Source organism: Hyla sarda, chromosome 6, assembly GCF_029499605.1.
Source record: "Hyla sarda isolate aHylSar1 chromosome 6, aHylSar1.hap1, whole genome shotgun sequence".
In the NCBI taxonomy this organism is placed as follows: Eukaryota; Metazoa; Chordata; class Amphibia; order Anura; family Hylidae; genus Hyla; species Hyla sarda.
Window position 1 is genome coordinate 13,933,483 of NC_079194.1, and position 12,252 is coordinate 13,945,734.

Sequence of the window (12,252 nt, forward strand, 5' to 3'; positions counted from 1 at the left end):
GAGGAGGAGGAGGAGGAGGAGGGTGCGGAAACTGTGAGCAGAGAACACGAAATATGTATCCATTTTAATCGGCAGAACTATTTATCTAAAATCCATTTCCTACCTTCGTACGCTCTCCGAATCATTTTGGCTGATTGAACTGGGACCGGTTCGCCCATCTGTACATTAAGGTAAAATTATTGCGGTTTATGGATAATCTGTGCATATAACATTACATTCCTTTTAAAATAATAAACATGACAAAATAGAGTATTACCGGATTGGTTTAGGGCCCGATGGCGCTTACTCATATGGTGAATCACTAATGTGTCCTCGCTTTGTTCTACAACAAGGTGTGTTCTGTATTCAGTCGAGTTCTGCAACATTTAAAGGGGAACTCCGCTACTAGGCATCGTATCCTCTATCTAAAGGATAGGGGATAAGATGTCTGATTGCGAGGGTCCCCCCCCCCCCCCCCGCGATCTCCCACTGCATTGGGCATTCTAAACACCTGCAGCAGTGGTAGTGACGTCATGGCCACGCCCATCATGATGTCAAGCCAAGCCCCCTCCATTCATGTCTATGGGAGGGGGCGTGTGGTCCGACACGCCCACTCTCATAGACATGAATGGAAGGGGCATGGCGTGACGTCACGAGGGGGCGTGGCCGTGACATTACAATCACGGCCTCTGGCTCCGAGCGTACTGAACAAAATGTCAAGAACGCCGGAGTACCCCTTTAACGTTACTACTGAAAAGCTGGCGCCGGTGACACTTTATACATCGAGTGACGGGATCTTTTCTTTACTCATAGGTTTCGGTAGAGAAGAGTCAGAATAGAGGGGGAAATTTATCAAAACCTGTGCAGAGTAAAGGTTGCCCAGTTGCCCCTAGCAACCAATCAGGTCGCTTCTTTCATTTTTCAAAGGCCTTGTTAAAAATGAAAGAAGAAATCGGATTGGTTGCTATGGGCAACTGCACCGCTCTTCCTCTACACAGGTTTTGATGAATCCCCCCCAGAGTCTGTAAAGAAGAGTCAGCATAGTCTAAAATAGTGTTTCCCAACCAAAGTGCCTCCAGCTGTTGCAAAACTACTACTCCAGGCTGGGGGTTGTAGCTTTTCAGTAGAGTTGAGCGCGAATATTCGTAATGGGAATTTTTATTGCGAATATCGGCACTTCACGATTTCGGGAATATTTAGAATATATTTGTAATGACGAATATATACGTTTTTTATATGCGAATTTATGCAAATATTTATGAAAATGTCGACACTTCACGATTTCACGAATATTCAGAATATAGTGATATAGATTCGTAATGACAAATATTGTTTTTTTTTTATATGCAAATTTCTGCGAATATTTATGAAAATATCGACACTTCACGATTTCGCAAATATTCAGAATATAGTGATATAGATTCGTAATGGTGAATATTTGTGTTTTTTTTTAATTATTTTTTTTTTAATATGGGAATTTATGCGAATATTTATGCAAATATTGCCACTTCCAGACTGGACACTGATCCCTCCCTTCTTTTAGCTTTTGGGTGAGATATAATTGCGGATGCGCACTGTGTGAATTTTATTTACGGATTTTCACATGAAAAAAAAAAAAGTGAACGAACGTAGCGTATATGCAAATTTCGCGGACATAGGACGAATATTCGTCCGTATATTCGCAAAATATCGCGAATTGGAATATGGCCCCTGCCGCTCGTCACTATAGGCACTATACTGTGGTTGGCGGGGCTGGCGCCACCTAAAGGCATTGTAGACTATGGCCTAGAGCGCCCTAAGGGATAAAGGCGCCGCCTGGAGATCCAGGACTCACGTCCTGGTCGACTGCGGCTTTACACTGTGTGTGCGCCTTTTCTTTACTCATAGATTTCGGTAGGGAAGAGTCAGAATAGTTAAAGGGGTTATCCAGGAAAAAAACTTATATATATCTATATATCTATATCTATCTATCTATCTATCTATCTATCTATCTATATATATATATATATATATATATATATCTCAACTGGCTCCAGAAAGTTAAACAGATTTGTAAATTACTTCTATTGAAAAATCTTAATCCTTTCAGTACTTATGTGCTGATGAAGTTGAGTTGTTCTTTTCTATCTAAGTGCTCTCTGATGACACGTGTCTCGGGAACCGCCCAGTTTAGAAGCAAATCCCCAGAGCAAACCTCTTCTACTCTGTGCAGTTCCCGAGACAAGCAGAGATGTCAGCAGAGAGCACTGTTGCCAGACAGAAAACAACAACTCAACTTCAGCAGCTGATAATTATTGAAAGGATTAAGATTTTTTTAATAGAAGTAATTTACAAATCTGTTGAACTTTCCGGAGTCAGTTAATATATAAAAATAAAAGTTTTTCCTGGAATACCCCTTTAACCCCTACAGGACCCATGATGTAACGGTACGTCCCGACACCCTGGGTCTTAAGGACCCATGACGTACAGTTACGTCATGGGCAGTTCCGGTCCCCGCCGGGCGGGGATCGGAGCGGGATGGCTGCTGAAATCATTCAGCAGGCATCCTGTGCAAATACCCAGGGGGTCATTAGACCCCCCCATGTCGGCGATCGCGACAAATCGCAAGTGAATTCACACTTGCGATTTGCGCGATTCCGGGTCATTACGGGTCTATAGTGACCCGGTGACCCGGAATGTAAGGGGGATCGCGGGTGTCTAAGACACCCACGATCCCCCTGTAGCGATAGGAGTGAGGTGGCAGGGGTGCCACCGCTCCTTTCCCTGCTATTGGTGGTCTAGACGCGACCACCAATAGCAGATCGGGGGCGGGGGGGTTTACTTTCGTTTTCCCCGTCCTGCCCTCCCACAATAGGCTGGGCAGGATGGGGAAACAACGGGGACCGGCGCCGAAGATCCACTTACCGTTCCGGGCGGGCGACGGAGGCTGCGGGCGACGGAGATCAGCGGGCGGCGATGACATGCGGCTGGATCCGACGGAAGCCGGTGAGTTGCCTAGCAACATCTGGAGGGTACAGTTTGAGACTATTATACAGTGGTCTCTAACTGTAGCCCTCCAGATGTTGCAAAACTACAACTCCCAGCATGCCCAGACAGCTGTTTGGGCATGCTGGAATATGTAGTTTTGCAACAGCTGGAGGGCTACAGTTTGAGACCACTATATAGTGGTCCCTAAACTGTAGCCCTCCAGATCTTGCAAAACTACAACTCCTAGCATGTCCAAACAACTGTTTGCTGTCAGGGCATGCTGGGAATTGTAGTTTTGCAACAGCTGGAGGACCACAGTTTGGAGATCACTTTGCAGTGTTCTCTAAGACTGTAGCCCTCCAGATGTTGCAAAACTGCAAATCCCAGCATGTCCAAACAGCAATCAGCTGTCTCGGCATGCTGGGAGTTGTAGTTGCGTACCTCCAGCTATTGCATAACTACATCTCCCAGCATGCCCGTCGGCGATCAGTACATGCTGGGAGTTGTAGTTTTGCAACAGCTGGAGGCACACTGGTTAGAAAATGCTGAGTTAGGTAACAGAACCTAACTGAAGGTTTTCCAACCAGTGTGCCTCCAGCTGTTGTAAAAGTACTACTCCCAGCATTTACCACGGTCTGTCAGTAAATGCTGCTGGGAGTTGCAGTTTTGAAACAGCTGGAGGTTTGCCCCCCCATGTGAACGTACAGGGTACATTCACACGGGCAGGCTTACAGTTAGTTTCCTGCTTCAAGTTTGGGCAGCGGCAAATTTTTTGCCGCAGCTCAAACTCCTAGCGGGAAACTCAGCGTAACCCGCCAGTGCGAATGTACCCTAAAAACACTACACTACACTAACATATAATAAAGAGTAACACACTACATATACACCCCTTACACTGTCCCCCCCAAATAAAAATGAAAACCGTATTGTATGGCAGTGTTTCCAAAACGGAGCCTCCAGCTGTTGCAAAACAACAACTCCCAGCATTTCCGGACAGCCACTGACTATCCAGGCATGCTGGGAATTTAGCAACAGCTGGAGGCACCCTGTTTGGGAAGCACTGGCATAGAATACCCCTATGTCCACCCCTATGCGATCCCAAATTTAGTCCTCAAATGCGCATGGCGCTCTCTCACTTTGGAGCCCTGTCGTATTTCAAGGAAACAGTTTAGGGCCACATATGGGGTATCTCCGTACTCGGGAGAAATTGCACTACAAATATTGGGGGGCTTTTTCTCCTTTTACCCCTTATGAAAATGAAAAGTTGGGGCTACACCAGCCTGTTAGTGTAAAAAAAAAAAAATTATACTAACATGCTGGTGTTGCCCTATACTTTTTATTTTCACAAGCATTAAAAGGAAAAACAGACCCCCAAAATTTGTAACGCAATTTCTCCTGAGTACAGAAATACCCCATATATGGGCGTAAAATCCTCTGCGGGCGCATAACAAGGCTCAGGAGTGAGAGCGCACTATGTACATTTGAGGCCTAAATTGGTGATTTGCACAGGGGTGGATGATTTTACAGCGGTTCTGACATAAACGCAAAAATATAAATACCCACATGTTACCCCATTTTGGAAACTACACCCCTTATGTAATGTAATAAGGGGTACAGTGAGCATTAACACCCCACAGGTGTCTGACAGATTTTTGGAAAAGTGGTCCGTGAAAATGAAAAATTAAATTTTTCATTTGCACAGCCCACTGTTCCAAAGATCTGTCAAACGCCAGTGGGGTGTAAATACTCACTGCACCCCTTATTAAATTCTGTGAGGGGTGTAGTTTCCAAAATAGGGTCACATGTGGGGGGGGGGTCCACTGTTCTGGCACCACGGGGGGCTTTGTAAACGCACATGGCCCCTGACTTCCATTCCAAACAATTTTTTTCCCAAAAGCTCAATGGCGCTCCTTCTCTTCTGAGCATTGTAGTGCGCCAGCAGAGCACTTGACGTCCACACATGGGGTATTTCCATACTCAGAAGAGATGGGGTTACAAATTTTGGGGGGTCTTTTCTGCTATTAAGCCTTGCAAAAATGTGAAATTTGGGGGGAAGCGCACATTTTAGTGAAATGTTTTTTTTTTTTTTACATATGCAAAAGTCGTGAAACCCGTGTGGGGTATTAAGGTTCACTTTATTCCTTGTTACGTTCCTCAAGGGGTCTAGTTTCCAAAATGGTATGCCATGTGGGGTTTTATTGCTGTTCTGGCACCATAGGGGCTTCCTAAATGCGACATGCCCCCTGAGCAAAATTTGCTCTCAAAAAGCCAAATATGACTCCTTCTCTTCTGAGCATTGTAGTTCACCCGTAGTGCACTTCAGGTATACTTATGGGGTACCTCCATACTCAGAAGAGATGGGGTTACAAATTTTGGGAGGTATTTTCTGCTATTAACCCTTGAAAAAAAGTTAAATTTGGGGGGAAACACACATTGTAGTGAAAATTTTTTTTTTTTTTTTTTTACATATGCAAAAGTCGTGAAACACCTGTGGGGTATTAAGGCTCACTTTATTCCTTGTTACGTTCCTCAAGGGGTCTAGTTTCCAAATTGGCATGGCATGTGTTTTTTTTGCTGTTCTGGCACCATAGGGGCTTCCTAAAGGCAACATGCCCCCCAAAAACTATTTCAGAAAAACGTACTCTCCAAATCCCCTTGTCGCTCCTTCGCTTCTGAGCCCTCAACTGCGCCCGCCGAACAATTTACATAGACATATGAGGTATGTGCTTAGTCGAGAGAAATTGGGCTACAAATAGAAGTATACATTTGCTCCTTTTACCCCTTGTAAAAATTCAAAAATTGGGTCTGCAAGAACATGCGAGTGTAAAAAATGAAGATTGTGAATTTTCTCCTTCACTTTGCTGCTATTCCTGTGAAATACCAAAAGGGTTAAAACACTTACTGAATTTCATTTTGAATACTTTGGGGGGTGCAGTTTTTATAATGGGGTCATTTGTGGGGTATTTCTAATATGAAGACCCTTCAAATCCACTTCAAACCTGAACTGGTCCCTGAAAAATTGTGAGTTTGAAAATTTTGTGAAAAATTGGAAAATTGCTGCTGAACTTTGAAGCCCTCTGGTGTCTTCCAAAAGTAAAAACTCATCAATTTTATGATGCAAACATAAAGAAGACATATTGTATATGTGAATCAAAAATGTTTTTATTGGGAATATCCATTTTCCTTACAAGCAGAGAGCTTCAAAGTTAGAAAAATGCAAAATTTTCAAATTTTTCATCAAATTTTGGGATTTTTCACCAAGAAATGATGCAAGTTACCATAAAATTGTACCACTATGTTAAAGTAGAATATGTCACGAAAAAACAATCTCGGAATCAGAATGATAACTAAAAGCATTCCAGAGTTATTAATGTTTAAAGTGACAGTGGTCAGATGTTCAAAAAATGGCCGGGTCCTACAGTGAAAAATGGCTGGGTCCTCAAAGGGTTAAGAATAGTATTTCCCAACCAAAGTTCCTCCAGCTGCTGCAAAACTACAACTTCCAGCATGCCCGGACAGCCGTTGGCTGTCCAGGCATGCTGGGAGTTGTAGTTTTGCAGCAGCTGGAGGCCCTATACTGTGGTCTCCAACCTGTGCCTCCAACTGCTGCAAAATGGCAAATTCCATCATGTCTCAACAGCAGCAAAAGTATGGGCACCGATAACAGTATAAAAAAATGTGGGTGCAACTACCATTCAGATACAGTAAAATAATCACAAAAAGAAAAATACGACAAGGAAAAAAAAGTGCACAGCTGCCAATATATGTAAAAATATACACCCCAATATGTGGTGAATAAGCAGGGCCGGCGCCACCAAAAGGCTAGGTAGGCGCCAGCCTAGAGTGTCTAAAGGTGCTGCCTGGGGATCCAGGACTCACGTCCCACCTGATGTGCGTTCCCACCTGATGTATATGCAGCGTATTTTACGTTGCGCAAAATTTACGTCAGCAGCGGGAAATACGCTGCGTATTCCTTGCTCACTATACACACAAGGCTTTCCGGCGGCAGCCCTATGTGTGTAGTGAGTTTTGGAGGCGGAGCCGTGTGTTGGCGTGACTGTGACGCGCGGCTCCGCCTCCAAAACTCACTGCACACATAGGGCTGCCGCCGGAAAGCCCTGTGTGTATAGTGAGCGAGGAATACGCAGCGTATTTCCCGCTGCTGCCGTAAGGGCTTATATGGGGGAGACTAGTAGGGAGCCCATAGGTCACCCCTGGGATCACCTGGTCACTGGTACCTCCTGGGTAACAATCACATGACATGTCACATGGTATAACTCTTAAAGCAACATTACATTTTATAACACATTACATGGTAAAACATATTTACTGTTACGCCGAGCGCTCCGGGTTCCCGCTCCTCCCCGGAGCGCTCGCTTCACCTCCTCCGCTGCAGCGCTCCGGTCACGTCCTCTGACCCGGGGCGCTGCGATCCTGCTGCTAGCCGGGATGCGATTCGCGATGCGGGTAGCGCCCGCTCGCGATGCGCACCCCGGCTCCCCTACCTGACTCGCTCCCCGTCTGTTCTGTCCCGGCGCGCGCGGCCCCGCTCCCTAGGGCGCGCGCGCGCCGGGTCTCTGCGATTTAAAGGGCCACTGCGCCGCTGATTGGCGCAGTGGTTCCAATTAGGGTTATCACCTGTGCACTCCCTATATTACCTCACTTCCCTTGCACTCCCTTGCCGGATCTTGTTGCCTTAGTGCCAGTGAAAGCGTTCCTTGTGTGTCCCTTGCCAGTGTTTCCAGACCTTCTGCCGTTGCCCCTGACTACGATCCTTGCTGCCTGCCCCGACCTTCTGCTACGTCCGACCTTGCTTCTGCCTACTCCCTTGTACCGCGCCTATCTTCAGCAGCCAGAGAGGTGAGCCGTTGCTAGTGGATACGACCTGGTCACTACCGCCGCAGCAAGACCATCCCGCTTTGCGGCGGGCTCTGGTGAAAACCAGTAGTGGCTTAGAACCGGTCCACTAGCACGGTCCACGCCAATCCCTCTCTGGCACAGAGGGTCCACTACCTGCCAGCCGGCATCGTGACAGTAGATCCGGCCATGGATCCCGCTGAAGTTCCTCTGCCAGTTGTCGCTGACCTCACCACGGTGGTCGCCCAGCAGTCACAACAGATTGCGCAACAAGGCCAACAGCTGTCTCAACTGACCGTTATGCTACAACAGTTGCTACCACAGCTTCAGCAGTCATCTCCTCCGCCAGCTCCTGCACCTCCTCCGCAGCGAGTGGCCGCTCCTGGGATACGCTTATCCTTGCCGGATAAATTTGATGGGGACTCTAAGTTTTGCCGTGGCTTCCTTTCCCAATGTTCCCTGCATCTGGAGATGATGTCGGACCTGTTTCCCACTGAAAGGTCTAAGGTGGCTTTCGTAGTCAGTCTTCTGTCCGGAAAAGCCCTGTCATGGGCCACACCGCTCTGGGACCGCAATGACCCCGTCACTGCCTCTGTACACTCCTTCTTCTCGGAAATCCGAAGTGTCTTTGAGGAACCTGCCCGAGCCTCTTCTGCTGAGACTGCCCTGTTGAACCTGGTCCAGGGTAATTCTTCCGTTGGCGAGTATGCCGTACAATTCCGTACACTTGCTTCAGAATTGTCCTGGAATAATGAGGCCCTCTGCGCGACCTTCAAAAAAGGCCTATCCAGCAACATTAAAGATGTTCTGGCCGCACGAGAAATTCCTGCTAATCTACATGAACTTATTCACCTAGCCACTCGCATTGACATGCGTTTTTCTGAAAGGCGTCAGGAACTCCGCCAAGATATGGACTCTGTTCGCACGAGGCGTTTCGTCTCCTCGGCTCCTCTCTCCTCTGGTCCCCTGCAATCTGTTCCTGTGCCTCCCGCCGTGGAGGCTATGCAGGTCGACCGGTCTCGCCTGACACCTCAAGAGAGGACACGACGCCGTATGGAGAACCTCTGCCTGTACTGTGCTAGTACCGAACACTTCCTGAGGGATTGTCCTATCCGTCCTCCCCGCCTGGAAAGACGTACGCTGACTCCGCACAAAGGTGAGACAGTCCTTGATGTCTACTCTGCTTCTCCACGTCTTACTGTGCCTGTGCGGATGTCTGCTTCTGCCTTCTCCTTCGCTACAGTGGCCTTCTTGGACTCTGGTTCTGCAGGAAATTTTATTTTGGCCTCTCTCGTCAACAGGTTCAGCATCCCAGTGACCAGTCTCGCCAGACCCCTCTACATCAATTGTGTAAATAATGAAAGATTGGACTGTACCATACGTTTCCGCACGGAGCCCCTTCTTATGAGCATCGGATCTCATCATGAGAGGATTGAACTTTTGGTCCTCCCCAATTGCACCTCGGAGATTCTCCTTGGACTTCCCTGGCTTCAACTTCATTCCCCAACCCTGGATTGGTCCACTGGGGAGATCAAGAGTTGGGGGTCCTCTTGTTCCAAGAACTGTCTAAAACCGGTTCCCAGTAACCCTTGCCGTAACTCTGTGGTTCCTCCAGTAACCGGTCTCCCTAAGGCCTATATGGACTTCGCGGATGTTTTCTGCAAAAAACAAGCTGAGACTCTACCTCCTCACAGGCCTTATGATTGCCCTATCGACCTCCTCCCGGGTACTACTCCACCCCGGGGCAGAATTTATCCTCTCTCTGCCCCAGAGACTCTTGCCATGTCCGAATACGTCCAGGAGAATCTAAAAAAGGGCTTTATCCGTAAATCCTCCTCTCCTGCCGGAGCCGGATTTTTCTTTGTCTCCAAAAAAGATGGCTCCCTACGTCCTTGCATTGACTACCGCGGTCTTAATAAAATCACGGTTAAGAACCGCTACCCCTTACCCCTCATCTCTGAACTCTTTGATCGCCTCCAAGGTGCCCACATCTTCACTAAATTGGACTTAAGAGGCGCCTATAACCTCATCCGCATCAGAGAGGGGGACGAGTGGAAAACGGCATTTAACACCAGAGATGGACACTTTGAGTATCTGGTCATGCCCTTTGGACTGTGCAATGCCCCTGCCGTCTTCCAAGACTTTGTCAATGAAATTTTTCGTGATCTATTATACTCCTGTGTTGTGGTATATCTGGACGATATCCTAATTTTTTCTGCCAATCTAGAAGAACACCGCCAGCATGTCCGTATGGTTCTTCAGAGACTTCGTGACAACCAACTCTATGCCAAAATTGAGAAATGTCTGTTTGAATGCCAATCTCTTCCTTTTCTAGGATATTTGGTCTCTGGCCAGGGACTACAAATGGACCCAGACAAACTCTCTGCCGTCTTAGATTGGCCACGCCCCTCCGGACTCCGTGCTATCCAACGCTTTTTGGGGTTCGCCAATTATTACAGGCAATTTATTCCACATTTTTCTACCATTGTGGCTCCTATCGTGGCCTTAACCAAAAAAAATGCTGATCCCAAGTCCTGGCCTCCTCAAGCAGAAGACTCCTTTAAACAACTCAAGTCTGCCTTTTCTTCGGCTCCCGTGCTCTCCAGACCTGACCCTTCCAAACCCTTCCTATTGGAGGTTGATGCCTCCTCAGTAGGAGCTGGAGCTGTTCTTCTACAAAAAAATCCTTCCGGGCATGCTGTCACTTGTGGTTTTTTCTCTAGGACCTTCTCTCCAGCGGAGAGGAACTACTCCATCGGGGATCGAGAGCTTCTAGCCATTAAATTAGCACTTGAGGAATGGAGGCATCTGCTGGAGGGATCAAGATTTCCTGTTATTATCTACACCGACCACAAGAACCTCTCCTACCTCCAGTCGGCCCAACGGCTGAATCCTCGCCAGGCCCGGTGGTCTCTGTTCTTTGCCCGATTTAATTTTGAGATTCACTTTCGTCCTGCCGATAAGAACATTAGAGCCGATGCTCTCTCTCGTTCCTCGGATGCCTCAGAAGTTGATCTCCCTCCGCAACACATCATTCCACCTGACTGCCTGATCTCCACTTCTCCTGCCTCCATCAGGCAGACTCCTCCAGGAAAGACCTTTGTTTCTCCACGCCAACGCCTCGGAATCCTCAAATGGGGTCACTCCTCCCATCTCGCAGGTCATGCGGGCATCAAGAAATCTGTGCAACTCATCTCCCGCTTCTATTGGTGGCCGACTCTGGAGACGGATGTTGGGGACTTTGTGCGAGCCTGCACTATCTGTGCCCGGGATAAGACTCCTCGCCAGAAGCCCGCTGGTTTTCTTCATCCTCTGCCTGTCCCCGAACAGCCTTGGTCGCTGATTGGTATGGATTTTATTACTGATTTACCCCCTTCCCGTGGCAACACTGTTATTTGGGTGGTCGTTGATCGATTCTCCAAAATGGCACATTTCATTCCTCTTCCTGGTCTTCCTTCTGCGCCTCAGTTGGCTAAACAATTTTTTGTACACATTTTTCGTCTTCACGGGTTGCCTACGCAGATTGTCTCGGATAGAGGGGTCCAATTCGTGTCTAAATTCTGGAGAGCTCTCTGTAAACAACTCAAGATTAAATTAAATTTTTCCTCTGCATATCATCCCCAGTCCAATGGACAAGTAGAAAGAATTAACCAGATCCTGGGTGATTATTTGCGACATTTTGTTTCCTCCCGCCAGGATGACTGGGCAGATCTCCTTCCATGGGCCGAATTCTCGTATAACTTCAGGGTCTCTGAATCTTCCTCCAAATCCCCATTTTTCGTGGTGTACGGCCGTCACCCTCTTCCCCCCCTCCCTACCCCCTTGCCCTCTGGTCTGCCCGCTGTGGATGAAATTTCTCGTGACCTTTCCATTATATGGAGAGAGACCCAAAATTCTCTCTTACAGGCTTCTTCACGCATGAAGAGGTTCGCAGATAAGAAAAGAAGAGCTCCCCCCGTTTTTTCCCCTGGAGACAAGGTATGGCTCTCCGCTAAATATGTCCGCTTCCGTGTCCCTAGCTACAAGTTGGGACCACGCTATCTTGGTCCTTTCAAAATTTTGTGTCAAATTAATCCTGTCTCTTATAAACTTCTTCTTCCTCCTTCTCTTCGTATCCCTAATGCCTTTCACGTCTCTCTTCTCAAACCACTCATCCTCAACCGTTTTTCTCCCAAATCTGTTCCTCCCACTCCTGTTTCCGGCTCCTCGGACGTCTTCTCGGTCAAGGAGATTTTGGCTGCCAAAAAGGTCAGAGGGAAAAATTTTTTTTTAGTAGACTGGGAGGGTTGTGGTCCTGAAGAGAGATCCTGGGAACCTGAGGACAACATCCTTGACAAAAGTCTGCTCCTCAGGTTCTCAGGCTCCAAGAAGAGGGGGAGACCCAAGGGGGGGGGGTACTGTTACGCCGAGCGCTCCGGGTTCCCGCTCCTCCCCGGAGCGCTCGCTTCA